At 35.2% G+C, this 21700-nt stretch overlaps 1 protein-coding gene across 5 annotated transcripts in view; it reads left to right on the forward strand.

Moving 5' to 3' along the window:
- ATRNL1 (attractin like 1) overlaps nucleotides 1-21700 on the forward strand; it is a 513588-nt gene that overhangs the window by 163541 nt on the left and 328347 nt on the right. The window lies entirely within an intron of this gene.

Raw genomic sequence — 21700 nt, forward strand, 5'->3', positions numbered from 1 at the left:
GGGGAAAAGGCATAAATACAGCTTATTCCTCCCCAGCAGGGAAAGGTGCCAGGACGTAATTTCCTGCCTGCCACAGGGCATATTCTTTTACTGGATTTGTGGATTCATCTTTGATACACTTAGTGAACTGGCTTGGATGGTACCCTTAACATTTTGCTTGAGAAATAGACGAGAAACAAAAATGTCTAATGGAGATGCTTGGTGGAGAGAAAAGGTTGTCTTGGTGGTGGATTTTCCTGTCTGCTTAGGAGTTACAGCAATTCCATGAAGTAGAAGAAATGGAAATTTGAATTTTGACTTTTCAAGAGTAAACATTGCGATTTCAGACTGCAAATCACTGGTTTTGTTACATATAATATATTCTCATTCCTAGATTCTTACATAGAGCAAAGGCTTACCCAGGACAAGCTGGGGTGTTAACGCATTTGGTATTCCAAACGGTTTCTTTTGGATTAAATAAACTCTGCAGAGCAGCCATTTTCAAATTGTTTTTGGCTGTGATCACATTTCAGATTGTGACCTTCACATCTGTTGGGTTCATAGACACAAATATTAGCATAAAAATTGAATTTCTGCTCTTAAGTTCTTTCCTAACTCTGGTCTTAAAAAAGAAGAAATAAATAAGTCTATGTAGACTATCTAGTTTATGTCAGCACATGTAGAAAGAGACCAGTTGCAGTTTGAATGTATTAGGAAGCTATCTAGGATAACATTTCAGTACTAGAGACTCACTGTTAAGATCATTGTATATCCTGAGGAAAGCTGATAAACAGAGATTTAGAGTTTAGTGTATCATCAGATGATACACTCAGGATTTGTCATTTTACTCCGATGCTTGCTTTGGGAGGGTATCCATTCAAGTATGAAAGTTCCACTCAGATGTTTTTTAATTATTTCCCTTAGAATATACCTTAGGAGATCAAGAACATAAAAAATAGGTCACTCATGAATAAGTCATTCACTGAATCCAGTTCCCTCCTGCTATCTAATTTGTAAACTTCATATGAAGAATGCAAACTTGATCAGATCTGTGTCATGTTTAAATAGAGAAAACCATTTCCTGTGTAAAATTATCTTTACACTCAAAATGTGTGTTGAAAGTATCCTATTATATTGTTAAAATACAGTAGTTATCAAGAAGATAAGGATGATTTTAATTCAGCCAAATGCTTTACTTGTATTTATTACTTTATTATATTCTTGAGAAATCATCTGGAACTTGATTTGAAGTGTGAATACTGTTCTCCATAGCTCTGGATAAATGTTTATTTATTTATTTGCCACTTGTTAGATGGGCTGTTGTTCAACCTCAGCAGCAAACCTACAACCCTGTGATTTCTAAAATAAGGATTTCTCTGAAAATTTCGAACTCTGTTTGGTGTGAGTGAGGTTTATATTTCTGTCAAGAATCCTATTGATGGGAAAGCCATAGCTGCAGTGCTTTATGTTATGTGTCTCTCTCCCTCCCTGCATCTCTTCCTCCTTCCCACCGATGCTTTTATATTTGCTCGTCAGGTGAACACCATGCCTCGGGGGTGGAGTGTTTAGGAAATCAGGGAAAACTTTACAACATTCCCTTTCTTTTTTCCTCCCTAGCTTAAGAACAGCTAGTTAGTGGTGGCTTTATGGAGGATCTTATTTATTTTTTTTATCTTATTTTTTGTTTATTTATGTGGGTTTTTTTAGTATAGCAATCTCTGTTACATTAATTGCTGAATTGTGCTGTCGAATCACACAAAGCACAGCAGCAGTTTAAATCACAATTAGTGTCCTAAGGCAGATTTGAGTATACATTTACGTGATATTTTACAGGTTTTTTTTTTTTAATGATACTTACTTTTTTCTTCGAAGAAAGAAATATTTTTGTTTCTTTGAAGTAGGTAGTTTCAGTTGGTAAAGGCTTGTAATGGTCTCCTAATCAAGAGGAACTGATTAGAATGATGTGATTATTCTAAGTAACTAGACTGTAAAATCAATAAAAGCAGATACAAATAAACATACTTAGGGGCTTTTTTCCCCCCTTAATTTTAATAATGAAATGTGACATTGACAGTAACAGGAAAATCATATTGACTTAAAACATATTTTTAGGTGAAAACTATTACTTTAAGGAAATGTTATTTAATTTTCTGTAATATTTGATTTGCTAGCTGCTCATTTAATTCCCTCATAGTATTTTATCTACAGAGGTTTTAGTGTATCCGTACGCAGAATTATACACACAGTTAACTTTCAGGAGTAGGAGTATGGAAATGTAAGGAATATGTTAAGGAATTGTTTCAAAGTTGAAATTTTGAGGTCAGATGAGAGAACTTTTACTGGATGCAAGGAAGAAAAATTAGAAAATTATAGAATTAACTGGTTAGTTAGATCATTCTTTGAGAAATTTTGGTGTGTCTGGGATCTTCCAAGAGCCAGCCTTCACCTGGGGATGTGTCTGTAGCTTTTGCATCTCCAGATTTACACAGATTTACAAGGGATGACATCTGGTAAGGTTATAGGGTTACAAATGTGTGGTGAAAATAAGGTTCCATACTGAATTTTTCAAATTGTCAGGTTTTACTGGATGTACCGTAACATTTATTGCTCTGTACTTCCCAGTTACAGCCATTGTGATGTACTTCTGGAGGAAGGAAGTCACTCTCTCTTGTTAAGTACTTTCTACTGGGGTAGATTTTGGGCTTATTAGACCTGTCCTGCTTGTATTGAAACTATATATTTGAACAATGGGTGGGTTAGATATCATGTTAGCATATCTAAATTCCCAGGCATAAATCATAATAAGAATTATTTTACCTAACTGGGAACCATTAAAATGTTGAGAATATCTGCTATGTTGTGTAAAAACAGAACTACCAGAAAACCATGTAAGAACTGGGCAAAAACTGGGCTTCAAGACTTCTATAATCAAGAACTGCTAGGTGGAAATAAAATCATGGAGAAAGAAAAAAATCCTTATTTTAATATCATATTTCATAGATTATTTTGTGTAGTTATAAGACGGATAAATTTAAGAGTATAAAATGTATAGATCCAGGGTATTCTGGATTTAAAATGTAATATTTTGCTCATTTTAATTCTAATAAATATTCAGACTTCATAGTTATACTGTTATTTCTTCTGAATAGGTGAAAGAAATACCATTTTATTTATAAAAATATACCGTTTTATTTGGTAAAATCTTCACTGTATGCATGCTTAAAAAAGCTATTTAATAATGTAAGGATCTGTGCATAAATAATAAGCACTTCTTGATAGTCTGATTTACATAAGAATAAGATTTTTACATATCCAGCTGTCCTCTTCTGTATAATTCCCCTGCACAGAATGGTGTAATTCTTACCAGATGGAAAGGCAGGTACAAATATTCTGGGTTATGAGTCGAATTCACCATTCTGTTGATGTCACCGCAGCTTTATTTGCTGATAGCACAGTAAATCTGTTCCCATTGTTTTCTTTTGGAGCTTGGCTCTCTGCTTTCCGGTAGGGAAAAAATTAACAGCAATCACATAGAAAATTCACGTTTTTAGAACATGCTTTATCAAAGACATACACACACAAAAACACCACCACAAAACCAAACAAATAAACAAACAAAACCAACCCAGGGAGATTCTAGTTGCTTGTAGTTTAATAAAAAACTTTCTCTTGGAGAACTACTTTTTCCTGGTAGAGGGTAAAATCCATTTAATGCTACTTACTGCAGTGAGCTGTGCTCTTCTAAAATGAAGTTTAAAAGGTATAGTATTTAATATTTTAAAATACTAGAAGAAACTAATTTTTTATCAAGATTTTCCTTTCCTTTTTCTGACATTTGGTCATATCCCACCATTAGCTTTACTTATTTGGTTGTACTTGACATGAGGTGTTTTCTCCTTGTTCATGCTGAGTCCAGCCCTTCAGTTTTCCATTTAACAAAAAAGTTTGACGTGCCTATGCGTGTTACTCTATTAGCTATGATGTTTGAAGGAGAATTGCAACAAAATCTGGGTTTATGGACTGCCTCTGTTCTTATTTAACTGCCTGAAAATTTAGTTTGCTTCTGTAAGGAGAGGTTCAAGCCCTCAGCAAGTTCTTGAAGAGCTAGGTTGTTAGGTTGCTAAGGAGAACAATAAAATAAAACTCCCTCTTCAACATTAAATATATGCTTTAAATGTACTAATTTTCTGCTCTACATGTAGTAATTATTGCCAAATCTATCAAGGACTTGAGATACTTTTTTTTTTTCTTTATGTTTCTTGCATCAATCATTTTTGCTGAAATTGCGGCTTTCGTTTAAACAGTATGTCTAATATCAAAGCTTCGAATATGACCCAAATGCGCTCCAGTGGCTTAAACACTCAGAAGGCACTTGAAACATTTGAGATAGTTTTTAATCGAAAATTTGAAGGAAAGTAAAATTTGTGATTTGGAATGTTTTTAAGTGATTCGATACGTTTTTAAATGGCTCTTGGCAGTGTTCTATATCACTGTCGGCCTTTTTGTTGATCTTTTTTGTACTGCAGTAGGCTCACTTTCTCTTCTTTGCTGTATTCAGAATATGATATGTAAAGTTCATGAGGCTCTCTGGGATTTTTCAGAGTTGTAGGCTCTCTGTAAATGTGAAACAAGACTTTTCATAGGCAATGTTACTTGCAAACATTACATTTTATTCAGGAAATTGCCAAACTTTGTAAAAATAGAGAAGAATTGGAGTTCGGTTGTCTTGTTTTGTTCCTCAGAGGTGGTGTTCTCAGTGAAGAAATGAGAAGGAGCTAGTGGCTAAAGGAGCAGCTGCAAACACTTAGGAAAGAGCTTTATATATTGGTACTTTATTGTGGGTCAGTTGTGAATGTGTTAAATCTGGAGAACACTGCAATATTTATATTGCAATGTAAAACTAGTTATGGTAGCAAAATGTCTCTTGCCAAGAGCTGCATTAAAAATGGTACATGTAATATTCTTGGGTGTTCTGTTCTGATGAAACGAGTCCTTTATCTTTCTGACTTTGGTACTAATTGTCTGGAAAATGGGGAACAGTTTGGACATGAGGGTTTCTCTTTCATGAGAATGAAGTAATTTTGCTTTTGGCCTCTTAAGTTAGGCTTTTCCATAACTGACAGTATGCATATATCTGAGTATTTCTTTTTGTTTGCCAAGCTCAACAGAGCAGACTCACCACTGGGCTTTGGTTGTTCTCTAAGGCCTTTTATATTCGTTATTTCCTCTCTAGGCTACCTCCAAAAATACAAACTGCAGAGCAAAACAGACTTTCTTTAACAACTTTCCGGACACTCCTGGCTGTAAAATAAGAATGCAAGCAATGTACCTGTCTCTTGTGCCCAACTGGTTTATGTTAGTATGCGTGCTGGCTATAGATTTAATGTATTTTTTGGTTTCCTATTTTTAAAAATATATGGTTCTAGATTTTCTTTCAAAATAAGTGAATCAAAATACCTTGTTTTTAAAAATTGTTCCTCCTGTGCCGTGGACATCTCATTCAGTGATTGGCATTTGAATAACCTGTTTTGCTTAGTGCAGGATATATCAGTGAAGCAGTGGAACAGGGCAGATTGCCTAAGACTTTCACAGATGAGAAGCCAGTGAGACTTATTCTGAATGTCAGTGCTCAAGATGTGTTGGTTAAAAGCAAACCTCTTTTATAAGAGAGGTTATAAAAAGTTCTAGTAACTTTTGGTGCTAAGTGTTACTATACTCCCATTGTCTAGGGATGTACTTGTAAGATACTACGTGCTTCTACATATTATTTGTCTTGTCAACTGACAAGAGTAGTCAAGTTTGCAATTCTTTGGGTCTGAAATAGAGCCATAAAGATTTAAAGCTAAATATATGCAGAAGAAAATTGTTCTGCGTTTAATTAGGTATTGAGTCCGAACTGGGATGAATTTAGGAGTGGGAGTGATGCTAATGGTTACTCTTACATAGGAAAAAGAGAAACAGGGATAGCTTGTACCACTTGAAAGTTACTGGGAAGAGGAGAGGAAGGAGGATGAGACTGCCTTAAAAGTGCTTTATTACTGAGTCTTTTTTTGTTATCCAGCAAAGTTGTGACTTTAGCTTCTGTTCTTGTTTTTAGAAAGTGTTTGGGAGGTTTTGAGGCTGTTCCCATACAGCTAAGGAGGGGGTGAAGGGCCTTATAGCTTGGATTGGCTTTACATCTTGCCTAGGGCTAACTTTAAAGCAGAATTGCACATACCTGTGTAGCACAGTGCTTCACCTTAGACTCAGCCAGGGTCACAGCAGGATGCAAAGCTTTACATTTTGGGGTTTTTTTCCTCGGTTCAAGCTGTTGAAAATGATGTCAGGGCTGTGCTGTGTTGCAATCTTTAAGGTGTGCAGTGAAGGCACCTGGGAATGCTTCTCTGTGGCCAGGACTAGAATTGCACTTAAGAGCTAGCACTGCCAAGGCTTATGAAAAGTGACATACACCAAAAATCAGTATGAATAACTCTTCTCTTAAAGCAACCAGCTGAGAGGGAGAGGTGCATCTCTTGGCACTGCTACTTTGAGAAGATGTAAAAGGAGACTTGAGCATCTCCTTTAAGACAGCCAACATAGTAGTGTTCAGATTCAAAAAGAAACTTGCAGAAGGCTGCTGACAGTTGTCTTTACTAATGTGCACGAACCAAATACCCCCATGGTCTATTCTTCCTGTCCACGTAAGATACTGGGGTCCCCACAAAATACGAATACATCTAGTCTGAGTATCATGGTCACTAACTGTGCTAACCATTAATATAATTATTCTGTTCTTTTCATGCTGCTGTCGTTGGATTATAAACTGTCATAGTTCATGGGAGCTATAATTAATCTCACGGATCATAAATTCTTATGTATAGGATAACATCTGTGAATTAGTCTAGCAGAGTACTTTTTACTGCTACTTATAGATGAACTTCTGTGCCTTGATATAGCCAGGCACTGTGTGTACATCTTCAATATTCACTATTCACTATACCTGCTGTCATAGTCAAGCTCATTTTCAGATGGTAGCAGCTTGTCCACCTTATGTCCTGTATGTCTTACACCTCCCCTGTGAATATTCTGATCTAGCCATTTCTGTCCAAAGAAACTTTATACAGAGCTATGTCCAGTGTGTGTTTCGACCTGTAACTCCCAGTCATACAAAACACATTTAGGCAAGTGTGCATGTGACTGAGAAGGTCTGCAGCTTGTTGTCCCCAGGCACCTAACTGCAACCTGTTTGCTGTACACGTAGTTGTAGTCATTCTGGATTTGGGAATTCTGCTCGAGCAACTGGCCATCCAACAACTTGGTGGCGAGATACGAAGGTGAGATAAGAGAGAAATATGTCTCTTTGTGGATTTGGTCTCTGATCTATTCAGTTTTGATGCTGTTCTTGTACCGTAGTGTGCCTGTTAAGGAGACAGGGAAGTTACAGTCTTCTCCCTAGGTAGTTGTCCCTCTTTGAAGTCTATTAAATCTTTTTTTTACAGACTTTATGCCATAAAATTAACTCTTGGAGATACTTTGTTTAAGAGTTAAAAACGTATCTTATTTTTTTTTCTAAATCTCAAAAGAAGACAGTGCTTAATCCTCCATTTTTCCCTAATCTGAAACCCCACTTCACTTTTAAAAAAGATAGAATATTTGCTGCAGGCAAGGGAGAAAAAATAACACAGATTTCCAGTGGAGCATGAAGTTATCCGGGCCTTCCTACTGCTTTGGTTAAAGATGAGGGCTTCTCTTTATGGAAAGAAAGTAATTGATGACTTTTTTGGCTACTCATCATTATGTCATCAGAAAAAAAACCCTTCAGCTGAGTTGGGACTGACAAAACCAGGTGTTTGAGGGAGCTCTTTTAAAAAATTCTATTATATACTGCCCTATCATAACTGATTAAATTCAATGTATGCTATATTACAGTAACAACCCTCTGCATCACTATTGTTATTGCAGACTACTGCTACCAGTGGTCTCTGGACCATTAACTAAGAAGCAGAAGAGAAGAAAGTGATATTTCCTTTGAGGAAGGGGAATGTTTAAGGAGATTTTTTTTCAAAGATATAAGAGTAAACATTCCTACAAAACTTTTTTGGCAGACAGAACATTACAAGGTGAGCATCTTCCAGAAAACAGATGCTGCTAATAGAGTTTTTAGTGGGCCCTTTCTCTAGAAGGCAGATTTTGACATATATGATGATTTTTGCCTTCACGAAATGCAACTGATAGTTAGCTTTAGTATATTTACACATTTGAGAAATCAGTGCCATCAGAGTGATTTTAATTTTTTTGGTCTTCCTAAGGAGATCTTGGCTAGTGTATGAAATACAGATCAGCCTTAAAAGTGGTTTATCAAAATTTTATGTATCATTATTGGTCCTTTGTGCTGGCAAATTGCCCAAGAGGAGAGCCAAAGAGATTCCTGACATGCCCCCATCCTTGCTATTGCTCGTAGTCCACCATCGGCATCTTAGGCAAAGGCAGTTTGCCAGCTGTAGGGAGAGAGAATGGAAATAAGGCAAAAGTGCTTACAGCAGTATTGTTGTCACATTAATAAAAACTGTATTTAAATAAATACAGTTTTGATTGTGTAAAGCCATCACTTTTCAGGTGTGTCATAAACACGAAGGTTCTTTTTATTAGTTTTCAATTTAAGGTAAGATGAATCAATCAAGATTTTCAAAATTGCGACTGAAAAAATATTTTGTGATACTGGATCATGACAATGAAGACAGCAGCAATAAGAGACCAGGGAGAATGTTCATCAGATTCTGGGAGCCATCCACCCAAATATTCATGCAGCAAAGAGCCGTAAACACATGCTGCTCGCCTGATGGGGCATGAAAGCTTTGTGAATATATCCAAGAAACCTTCCTCCTCCCTTGACTTCCCAAGAATCCTACTTCTTTATTGTGAGATGAGATGTTGTGCTGGACATGCCACTCCATCCCAAGATGTCCTGCTGTTGTTGGCCATGTTGGCTTGCTGCCCCCCACAAGCATGTTGGATTAACCAGCTGCTTCTTGCCCCAGTGCAACCCAACTGCTCATTATTTGCAAATGGGCACCAACATGAGATGTTAAGTAGCAGATGCTCATAGGCTATTTTGATTACTACATCTGGAGATACATTAATTGTTTATGATCCTCTTTGTACAGCTTTTCTCCTGTGGTTTCTAGAAAGGATAAAATAGATTACTTCACATTTTCTGGTAGAAGAGCTTAAAAATACTCTAGTAAAAAAAAACTTTGTGAAATTCTTTCCCCTGAATCATTCATGGCAGCACTGTATTGGGAAGTGAGCAAGATTTTTCACAGTATTTTGTTAGAGAGAAAGGGGAATTGATCCATTTTCATGAAATGATTATCAACAGAAAATGAGGTTTGGTTGGCTAAAGTTTCAAAAGAGTAGTGTTACATTGCAAAAAGGCATTATGATTTAAATACAGGCATTGATTTCAATATGCAGAATTGGTATTTCATTATGTACTGTTGGACTTCAAATACTCTAACAGAAACTCCAGTTGTGGGCAAGTAAAAATTGTTGTGGGCCGCAGGTATATTAAGTTTTGATTCAGATGACATGCTTTATTCTCCATTGAAACTGATCCGTAAAAATGAGATGATTTCAAAGGAACCCCACCTGTTTCTGCATGTAGTTAATTTTGCGTGTTCATGTAAATTCTGACTTTTTTTGGAGGTTCGTGACGGGGGATTCTACAATGAGCTTCTTAAGTAGTATTGGATGTCCCCTAAATGACCTTTTGTGCGTGGTTTTATTTATCTGTTTAACTCTCAGGGCTTATGCCATCCAAGTCAATGCATAGCAGTGGGTATACTTCTATACCTAGTTCAGTCATGGCTTACATAAATTAAATTGTATTGAATGTACAAATATTTAAATCAGGAAGAATACATTGATGATAAGTATTTCCTCAGGCCTACTGTTTTGCCTTATGAAATGAGAAGGGATCCACATGACAGTTTTTATTTCAAGAGAAAGTGGCTTTCAAAGGTAGACCTATCCTGGACATCTGTGTATTATTATTTTCAGTGTATAAGTTTAATGTGTAGAGTAATCCAAATATTTGATTACGTTTGAATTTTTGAATTTAATTATGAATGTAAGAAGATTTCTGAATTCAAATTTTGAATTTAATGAAGTAGGTTCTGTGAATCTTAATTTCTTTTTAATAGATCTGGGCTTATAATTTAAATCTGATAGGCCATTTGCATGGTAATTAGTACTTGGTACAAGAGTTGTTAGAATTGAAACAAACATCTGGTTTAATCCATGTGTCATTAAGCTGGTATAAGTATATTAGTAGCAGTGGGAAAAGAAAACACCAGTGTGATAGCTCTCTATAAGCTATCAACACATTGCTAAGTTTGAAATTAAAATAGTATCTCTTCATGTTGCTTGATATGGATTGTACAAAGTACCATGTCCTGGTTTTATGTTTGAATCTATTTTTAAATTCTTACAAATAAATAAAGAAGCTACATTGTGATGAAAGCCCTGTTGATAGATGTATCTATCATCTTTGGCTTGTGATATTTATTCAGTTTGTTCACTAAGAAAGAGGAAGGGGGAAAAAAAAAAGGTTTTATACAGAAGTAAAGATGCTATGTCAGATGGATACTGCTTACACCATTTGTTAGAAATCTCCTGGTGATGGAAAGATTGCTTTTCTTCTCCTCTTATGGTCTCTAATAGAACTAATCTGCATCTTCCTCCTGCTGTTCCCATTTTCTGTTTTCTATTTGAGTCAATTGTATAGCTTTACATATAGATGAAAATTTATCTGCAATAGTTGTATTTCTGGTTTTAAAGTTAAAACGTTTTGTTGCCAGTTATTAGTTTTAAATTGCTTCAGTAGTTGCTGAGAGTCTGAAAAGAGCTTTGTGCATAAAGGATTAAAATTATGCATAGATAGAACTAAGAAATATATTTTGGTATTAAGACATGGAAGTGAGAAATGCATTACTTCTCATTTCATTTTTTCATGAAGCTGCTGATAATTATATAGACTAAGCTTATCAATTACACAGTGTTAAATCATGCTTAAAGAGCCTTAATTTGAGCAGCCTTCCAGAAACAACAAACTTGTGTTCTTCTGCAGTTCTATGTGCAGACATCTAGAAGTCATGCAGGTTTTCTTATATATTTTATCTTCTGTCCCTCGCAACTCTGTATCAGCAGTTGCTGCAGAAGAGCCAATGTTCTCATGCTTCCCCATGTTCCAAGTACAGGCACTGCTAGAAAACCTTTCTGTAACAGTAGCTTGGGCTAACTAAAATGATATATACCTCTTATTCTGTTACAGAGGTGAGGGCGCTGCATGCAACATTTTAAAGAACTGCTTAGAAAACAGTAGATACTTGAGTTGTAGTTTAACAACTGCAGAAAAATAGAGGGCTATAATAACTATGTTTTTTCAGAAATGGGGTTAAAGTCTTATTCTGTAGTTGAACAGTGAAATCTGATGTGATTGCCTGTATTATTATTGTCCCTTGCTGATGATTTGCCTATTTAAGAGGAATATTGGGTTCACTCCTGTTAAAAAATCTAGATATAGACTCCCTGAGATAGTGAGTTCTGCAGGCTGAGCATATGTAAGTACATATGCTTACCTAAACATCCTTTTTTCTCTGCCTTTTCATGCTTAGCCTGGATTGAATGGTGAATGACATGAAATAAACAAAATATGAGAAGGTAGTAAGTTAAAATAAACTGCATTACTGAAAAGTGTCTGTAATATTTTACCCTTCATAACATAAACTCACAACATTTGACACCAGAAGCAACTTCTCTGTCATACGCAAGGTATTTTCAGGGAATGATAACTGATAGGGCAACAACAAATAGCATAGGACCAATCCTATCTCTGCTCACCAGCTGAAAGATAATATTAGAAATGGTCCCTTATTCTTTTCTCCCTTGTACTGAAGAATCACCTTTAGAAAGTATAAAATATAAATTAAGCTGCATAACCTTTGCATGCTTTGAGGTCTTTTTTTGTGGATGTATTGAAAAGTAAGTGGTATTCTTTATCTAGCTTACTAGATAATGGGGCTGGGGAGCTTGATTACAAAGGCATAAATCAATCCAAGTGCCTTGATGATATCCTAAACTTCCACAGTGAAGCCTGAGTGGTTTATTAGATTATCACTTCAGAAGGATTGATTTACAGCTTTAGTTCTCCACCTCCACCTATTATTTTTCTATTACACGAAAAGGAATTTTTCAGCGATGTAAAAAAAGGACAAAGAACTAAAAGTCAAGTAAACACTGAGCTAGAAAAGCTGCTCTAAATAACGACAGGACTTTGATTTAGAATCAAAGCAAACTTATAATCAGATCTGAAAATGTGACCTGCCACAACACTCTTCTTTTCCTCAGTGTTACACAGAATGAAAAATCTAGGAATACTAAATTACAGCAGGAGGCCAAAGGGAGAGCAGTGGGATTGCCAAACTAACATAAGAAACATGTCCAAAATGGCACACTGTCCTGGAAGAGAAGTTGTTGAGCTGCTCACAGTGAAGTGATAAGAATTAAAGGGTAAAGAAACAATCAGATGTGCTAAAAGAGATTTAATAAATCAGATTTCATAAAGAAGTTTAGCTTAAAAAAAATTGTCCTGGAAATGAGTTCTTACAAGATCCAGAAGGAGATGAGGGCAGCAATTACTTTTTAACAGATGCTTCAAAATAACTTTCTAATCCTGTTCTTGTTGAGGTCGTTTTATCTTTTCTTACGTATAGTCTTGATTTAATCACAGATTTGGGCCCTGATTCAGATAAATATTTAAATACACAATAACATCTTGTTACTTAAGTTTACGAGGGGATATTTCCCTGTTGTTATGTGAATTGGGGAACATGGTTTACTATTATTTTCTCCTGGTCTTGGGAGGCTAATCGTAAATTGTCACATACAGTAGAGCAGCAAGAATTTCACAAAACTAGTTCACAAAGTTATTCTCATCCCTCTTGATACTTTGCTTATCTACATTCGTTTTCCTTCTCTTTGTTTGTTGTTTTCTGGACTTTGTAAAGGTAAGGTTTTTTCGAGGTGAAGGAACAATGAAGGGGACAAATGATGATTCTAAGAAATGAAAAAGTATGTAAATCAATCCTTCATGTTGAACAGAATGCTTGCTTCCTCTCTATTTATAAATAAAAGAAGAGGTGACAACGTATCTAGACAGAACAACTTTATTGCTGTTCAGTGCTCTCCACATGAAAGTAAAATACCTCTAAGATTCAGAAGTGGGAATTCTGTAAATTTGTTCATTGGGGAGATATGCTTTGTTTCGTTTTCTTTTTTTTTTTTTTTTGTTTTTTTGTCTTTTTGGTTTTTTGTGTTTAATTTAAGAAAATGCATTTAGTGTTGAATTGTACTTGAGGATTTTTTCACCCTTTTCCTGTTGTGTTTTAAACCAGATGACATTGACATGTATAAAATCAAATGCATTTTACAATCCTGCTTTTAGGGTAGAAAGAAGAAAAAAATTCAGTATGTTGTTTGTTTTTTTTGTAATGCTTTTGTCTTTTTCCCATTGACTTTCATGAAACCTTTCCTATACCATTAGTTTGTGGCTTTTGTTCTTGCCTTTTTGGAAAATAGTTGCTTTTTTGAAACATAGTTAACTACATTATTCAATAAATGGTTTGACATTTACCCTTCAGAAGCTTTGATTAGAGCTTTCTCTGTACTCCATTTTGTAGAATTTTATCTGCCTGGTTTTCATCTTCTACTTAATGTTCTTAAGTATTTCTATGCAGTTAAAGTTATGATAGTATTGCACGTTGTTTTAAGACTTAGTCGTTATGCCAAAGGAGTTCAGCAAACACTAGTTCTTTCACTGGGAGAAGAGAAAAAAAGAAATGGTGACTAACATGGCTTTGTTATAAACATGATAGGAGTTCAGATTAAATTATTCCAGTTAAATGCAGGCCTAGCATTGACTAGTACAACCAAAATATTACTCTGATATATCTTCCTCCATAGTGGATACATGGAGCTATACACCAGATATATCCAGCTTTATGTGTTTCTAAGTAGTACATGGTATCTGATTTTCTGCCTGCTCATAATACAGTAGATGGTCATAAATTGTATTAACACACCGTAATGAAAACTACCCAGGTTAACATTTTGTGTGAGTATTTTCTTCTGCAGATTCTTTCATAGCTAGAATTCATGAATATCCCTTAATATTCCTACAGAAAACTATGCTTCTTTCTTCCAGAATCCAAGCCCGATTACCAAAATTTCCTGGAGATACTTCTCCAAAGCCACTTTTGAAGTAGGATTTTGAAATCACAGTGTCGTTTCAGTTATATTTTCTTGAAAAATAAAAATCCAAAAGAGAAAAACAAAAAAAAAAAAAAGAAAAAAAAAAGGTGAGAGACAGGAGATGGAAAGCTTAAAATTGCAGTACAAAAGATGCCTTTTTTTTAAGCCTGTCTCATGATGGTCACTGGAGAATTTTAAAATTAAACCTTTAGATTTGACCCAAGAATGAAATGTTTGCTATAATGCACCAGGATGCTCTGCAAACATAAAATAATTGTAGAGTGAATTCTTTGGAGTTTTTCCACTCTCATCTTCCCAATAGAGCATTCACTTCAGAGTGCATTTCTCCACTCTGCTCTCAGTTGATTTCTCTCTGTTATTTATGGAAACATGTGACAAGTACTTTGTTTTTCTGTCATGATGGACCATTTCAGTCACCAGAATTGTGTTTCAAGTGACATTAAAGTATTTTGCATTTCTAATTTGTGGGTAATATTACAAATTATAGTATTAATTTTGCATAGATTAAAAACCTGATCTGAAAACAAATGAGATACAAGACTTTAGGAACATGACAATGATTGAAGATAGGATGGTATTTTAAATAATTTTAAAATCACATAATGCAGAATATATAAATAACTGGAAAATATTGTAACTAAATTTTCCCTTTTAAGTACTAATTTTTATATTATCTCTCAGTTTAAAAAAATGGGAAAATTTGACAATATTAAAACCATTGGCTAAATTATTGGACTGAGAGAGGTTATTATTCTTTGACTTAAGCAAAATGACTTGGGACAGATTTTCATGCTGGCACGCAGAACAAATTTAATTCAAACTGAGATGAGAGGCGGTTAATGTAATTGTAGCCTATTATCCTATGCAGGCTTGAGTTAAGAAGCAAACCAACAGACAGTCAGGAAATGATGGATAGAAAATAGAAACGCTCAAGGCTGGTGAAATAGAGACTTGTGAAGGGATTATGCCGTAACTGTTCCCACACAATCTCTGCATCAGTAATATCCCACCTCTGCTGTATGTTTGGATTACTAAACAGGGTTTTTGTATGCCTCCTGGGTTCTCTTTATTTTTCTCTGAGGTCAGGAAAGGTCCTAGTTTAGTAAATTTCAGTACTCTCTGATCCTGATTTTTTTGCCCTGAATCTGCCACTTTCATCAGTCCTAGGGTTGCAGTAAAGCATTCTGCTACAGCACTTTTCTCTTTTTTTTAATTTGCTATCACGCAGAAGCAAGTGGTTCTTCACATAAATAAAGTCTTTGATCAAAAGCCTGTCTCATTCTCAGCAAGATAGTATGATTTTTACTAGAATATTTAGTTAAAAAATAGTAAATAATAATCAATTCTCAGGTTTTTCAACGGTAAGCGTGTCTGTTTTGTTTAGCACGGCCCTTCGGAAGTAACATAGTTCAGGTCATCTGGTGGGTTTCTTTAGGACTGCATTCTGAAAGTTTACCTATTTATCATTCCATTTCATTTTTTCAGGAGCTGGTATTTAGTTTTTTTGGAATACAGACCAGATTTTGCTCTGAAGACTTTTAAAAATCAAAAAGACATGTCTCAGTCTCCTCAGAATACCTATGGAGAAGTGCTAAGATTTGGGATACTTTAAAAAATGTTAGTTACAAAAATATTTGGACAGGTTTGTCACTCTTGGCATAGCAAAGAAAGCCTCTTCTTTCCCATAAAATAACTGATCATACCAAGTGTAATACGTACATTTCAGTAATTCTACCAATAACTAGTTCAAGCATCTAGTGTGATGCTTGCAAAATACAGGACATCAATTACTAATCAGAAGTCCAGCTAAAGTCTTACATCTTCTTTGTAGAGGGGTTGAGTCTTTGAGGTACACGGGCTGGAATGATACAATAGGTTTTTGAGGAGTGTAGGCTTTAGCTTTCCCAATTGCTCCCAGACACGATGCAAGAATTTTCTCATCCTTTGCAAGTTATCTCATCAGAGCTCTTGTAGCTAAATCTCTCTCTTTTATTTTTTTCTTCTTTCTCATTCTGTCATTGTTTAGGGTGAGATTTTGTGCATTTGAAAAATGTTTTATTCTGTGAATTACCCTTTGGGAAGTCATTGGGATTACTTAGAGAGTTAAAGGCTCTGTTCTGTGCTGTATTTGCACAGGAGCAAGCATTGCTGTTCATGGGAGTCCTCTGCAGCCTGCCATTCAAAACCCACATAAACTGAGTTTGAACAAATCAAGACTGACAGATGAGGACTCCTGTTATGAAATATTTCACAGTACCCAGCCATGATGCTATAGCATCATTTTAGTCAACTTTTCTTTTGTTTTTCGCAGCCATTCCTTTTAAGTTTTCTTCTTAAAGGGCAGATAACAAGAGTCAGCCAAGACTATAAGTGTTGGCGGATATAGTATTGTTACAACATAGACAGTAATATTTATTTCCACTTCTTTGGCACTTCATAAAGAAGTATCAGTGTCATCTCTGCTCCAGGAAATTCACAAGATTATGTGCTATAATGGACTAATGGAGATTGGGGCTCTTCATAGGAAAGGGACCAGAGAAAATCAAATGTGTATTTATCTTCATACTTTCTCCAACCACCCATACTCTTTGATGTGTCCTGTTCTTAATAGATTGTTTTCTATCTATCTCTTGGATTGGTATCTTTTTTAATAAAGTCAAATAAAAGATGGGGCAGGTTAGATGGGTTTGATATCCTAGATATTAAAAAGCACAAAAAGAGACCAGACGTGGTTATGATGGAACAATGGTAGGCAATAAGGGATGAATTTGGTAGACTTTGCCGTGCAGGGGTGACATAAAGAAAATTCTTTACTTTAGGCAGGAAAGGAACTTATCAGAACAACATATTGGATAGATTTATAGGTATTGAAATGGTCTGATGGACAAAAATGTGGTATTAAAGACCTCTGTGTTTGGTTTCTAATGATTGCTCTCTCATGGGTCACTTGTAGAATTTTTGTGAAGGCTCAACATTAATTGTTGTTCAAGGAGGAGGTATGAGTCTCTGACAATTTCTTTCAATACCACAGGAAAAAAATAAGTAAATATTCTGGATATACTTTCTCAATATCTAGTCAGAAACTCCTCAGTTGTTTAGGAATATTGAAAGTTATTTGAAAATATCATGTAATACCTAGAGTTTTGCCTTCCTAAAAGTAGGAATGACAGCTTGCCAGCTGCACTATATATTACACTTAAACCTCTGTGATATTTATGCTTATGTTCATATTACAACTTGTCATTAGCACTGTAGAAGTTGTTGTGGCAGATAGAGGAACAATTTAGACAACATCCTATTTTATAAAACTCCCCAATACAGCTATACAGTAAACCATGACATTCTGGTTTATTCATACCTTTATCTTAATTTTGTGTTTAATATTCTTGAACATTCAATATGTAAGCACCATTTGGGCATCTCTAAGCTGCAGTCTCCATTCCCAAATGGGTCATGCACTTTGCTTCCGAAGCATCATTTTTTATTTTGGTTTAGTAGAATTTATCATTTTTTGGAAAGTATTAATTGCCATTTTGTGATAAATTGTAGCCTTAAATGACAAGAAAATGATCCAAGTTACCTTACGTGACTTAAAGAAACCTTCATAGTCTTCTATAAATATTGGGTTTGTTTTAAAAAAAGTAACAAAACCAACCTAACAAAATCCACTCCAAAATCTTGAAAGTAAAATAAAATGAATGCAAGGAAGATCAAATGTAAAGAGATAAGAACTCTGTAGCACTCTAATATGGTAGCATTGAACTTTCTGCATTAAGATTGTCACTGAGTATTTCTTTGTAATCATTTTCATCAGTAACTGATCTCGAATTAAATTAATAATAAGTCATATTAATGCACATTTTTTTAAAACAAGACAAGGTGTTTAATACTTAAATATACTTCTACAAACACATTTATTAATAGTACATTTTTACAATTCAGTGATGACTACTAAAAATGCAGGAAAACACTTGAGATTCAGTGTGTGTCTATATATATATTTTTTTCATCAGGTCTAATTGCTGTAGACCTTTACAGTACATTCACTCTGACTGTCAGGGCCTGTTGAATATTTGATGTTGCTGAAGTGCTACTTCTCCTGCTCTTTTTGAGGGCTGATTTCTAAGTAAGAAAAACATACGCACACCCTTAGAAATTCCCAGAACATCAACAGCAGTGGCTAGCATGAGAGATGATCATATGAAAGAAATCTTTCTCTGTGTCCTTTGTATTTGTTTTTAGTACCCCTCTTACATGTCAAAATTACTGTCAGAAGAGTTCATACTGATGAACGTGGATTTTTTAAATGCAGTTAAGAGTGCTTGTTGAACAGTGAGATTTTGAAATGGGAAGAAATTTAGTCATTTTAACCAAAGACCTGGACTTCTTGTTTTCATGATTGTATGAATATTTTTGCCATAAAATCTTAGTGAAAATAAAATCAGTGTTCCACTGAGAAGAACTTAATATTAAAAATGATTGCAGAAGAAACTGTTTTCAAACTGCTTATGCTTTGGGATGCAGATTCATGAATAGTCTATTGTTGATATTAAGTTAACACAACACATGTCATCAATATTTATCTTTTAAAAGAATGAAACATATGTAGATTTTTTTAACAGTTCACTGATTTTTTGCAAAGTAAATATTTAGCAAGAGCTGCATTTCAGTTTAAGCAGTAATAAGTATTCATAAACTGTAGATTATTATTTTACTGTTACTTCTATATAATTCTAGCTAAAGGAAATAGTTGGGAAAACTATGCTAATATTTTCTGGAGATGTGTTTCTGTTCGATGTAAACATAGCATCTTACTTTGAGCTGTCTGGGGCATTTCTGACATTTACTTTATAAGGGCTGGAGAAGTATCTGAAATAGGTCAAAATGTGAGAGGAGAAATGTGCATATTTCTCCTACCCAGTTTGAAAGAACAGTTTCCGGTAGGAGGGAAGTTTGCTTACCAAGTTCACCCTTTTACATTTATAAAAGTTTGAGTGCATCACTGCCAAAAACGTGGTCATTCATAGAGAAGAGAAAGTGCCAGAGTTAAAGGGTAAAGCCGTGGACATGAGATTTTTCTGGTTCAGTGAGCAGCATCAAATCATTGGCATGTGCAATCTATTTGCTTTCTGATTTGTGAAGATTAACAAACATATTTTTTAATCCAAATGATGGCTGTAGGTTACTGAATTCTTATATAGAAGAAGAGATGAAAATATAATCTAATTAGAAAATCTCATTTTATCTCTTAACTAATTTCTCAATTATGTAATTACGTGATAAGTTTGTCATCTGTTAGAAAGTTTATTTTCTCCTGTAGTGCAATGTATTTAGTGATTTGTATCTGAAGGGGTCTACAAGGATGCTGGAGAGGGACTCGTCATTAGGGACTGTAGTGATAGGACAAGGGGTAATGGGTTCAAATTTAAACAGGGGAAGTTCAGGTTAGATATAAGGAAGAAGTTCTTTACTGTGAGGGTGGTGAGGCACTGGAATGGGTTGCTCAAGGAAGTTGTGAATGCTCCATCCCTGGCAGTGTTCAAGGCCAGGTTGGACGGAGTCTTGGGTGACATGGTTTAGTGTGTGATGTCCCTGCCGATGGCAGGGGTTTGGAACTAGATGATCTTAGGGTCCTTTCCAACCCAAACCATTCTGTGATTCTATGATTTGAAATATCATTACTTCAAAGAGTATATTAAAAAAACTATAATATTAATTATTCTTGATCTTGCAGAGAAGAAAGATTTGAATAACATGAGGAAAATCTGGAAATGGAAAATTTGCTTATGAAGCTAGAATGTTTTAGGGTGGTGGTTTTTTTTTGGTTTTTTTTTTTTTTTTTTTTTTTTTTTTTTTTTGTGAGATCAGCCTAGATTAAAAAAACCAAGTATTGCTGGCTTAGGCCTTTTTCATGAATTATATGAAGAAGGAACAAATTAATCTACAGGAAAAAAAAAAACATTGTCTGAAGACATCGTTATATGCACTTACAAGAAGAAACAAATCATTTCCCCACAGTATTAAAAAGTCCTAACTGGAAACATAAATTCTAGTACCGTTTACCCTTTTTAGGTTATCATTATCTTAAGAGGTAGGCTGATAATTCTTTATATCTAAAGCAAAAAGGTTGCTCATGAGTGGAAGGAACTTGGCACTGAAAGGAGTGAAAGTGTCCAATTTTTACATTAGAACCAAAGATGCTTTATTGTGGCTCAAAAAGATGAGAGAACTATTCACATACTTCAATATTAATGAGAATATTGGGACAACATAGTACAATGTCAATACAGTCAAGAAGCGGACCCTTAACTACAAGAGGGATATATTTGCTTTTATAGATTATTACTTTGTGTATTTCACTGCAGCAAAATAAAGATTATAATAGTGGGATAAAAATAGAATAATAGTTAGCAATTAAACAAACCTATTCTCTGAAAATCACAAAACTGATTAACTTTGCTGACAATACCTATATTTCATTAAATACATCATCTGAGCTCAATTATGACACCTGAATCTTAGCACTTCTGTGGAAGAATGATGCTGCTTCTGAGTCTTTTAAACATGCTTGAACTCCCAGTATGTGAGACAGGCTGGTGTAGTGTAACTCTGCTGCTTCCGAGGTCACTTGCTATCATTGCTTTTGACCATGTCTATTTAACTGTTGTTGATGGTCAGATGATGTGGCTGTTCTTTGGCAGTTCTGTGGAAAAGGTGTTGAAACCAAGCAGGCCTAAGTCAAGATCTGGGGATTTTTGTCCTCTTGCATCCAGGTACAAGTGTGAATGGGGATTCCAGGTATCAGTCACTCACTCTTCTGGACCTGTTAATAACCCAAGAACAGCTGAGGTTTATGCTTTTATCCACAAGTCACCACTCTTGAGCTGAAAATCTGTAGTTTCTATGGCATCACTTCCAAAATGTTATGAATTAGCCAGTTACAGTTATTGGCTATAGTTAAGCATATACCTCAGCTCATTTTCTCATTGCTGGAGAGCTACTTTTAGACCAGGAAACATCGCATGACTTTCAAGAAGGGGTAATCGACAAGGAGGGTAAATACCTGTGTGTGAATCTGTGCTGAGCTAAGTGGTACTACACTGATTAGTAAAGGTTCATCAGCTATCTAATAAGTACCTGCAAAAGCTGCAGTCACAGCACCATAGACATTTTTAATGCTGAGTGTGTAGTAATATAGCATGTAGTAATGCTTCATAGTCCACTTATGATGCCACAGGCCTAACCATGTGACTAGAGAAGTCTTAAGTTTAGCTTTACAAAAACTGTTTGAACTTTGGTTATGAGGTGTCCCATGTAACCAAATTATGTTACGTTAAATTTCCACTATTCAAAACCCCCATAACATCATACCAATGTGGTACCAGGAAGGTAGAACAAAAACAGGAGCCTG

This window comes from Strigops habroptila, chromosome 5 (genome assembly GCF_004027225.2).
Source record: "Strigops habroptila isolate Jane chromosome 5, bStrHab1.2.pri, whole genome shotgun sequence".
In the NCBI taxonomy this organism is placed as follows: Eukaryota; Metazoa; Chordata; class Aves; order Psittaciformes; family Psittacidae; genus Strigops; species Strigops habroptila.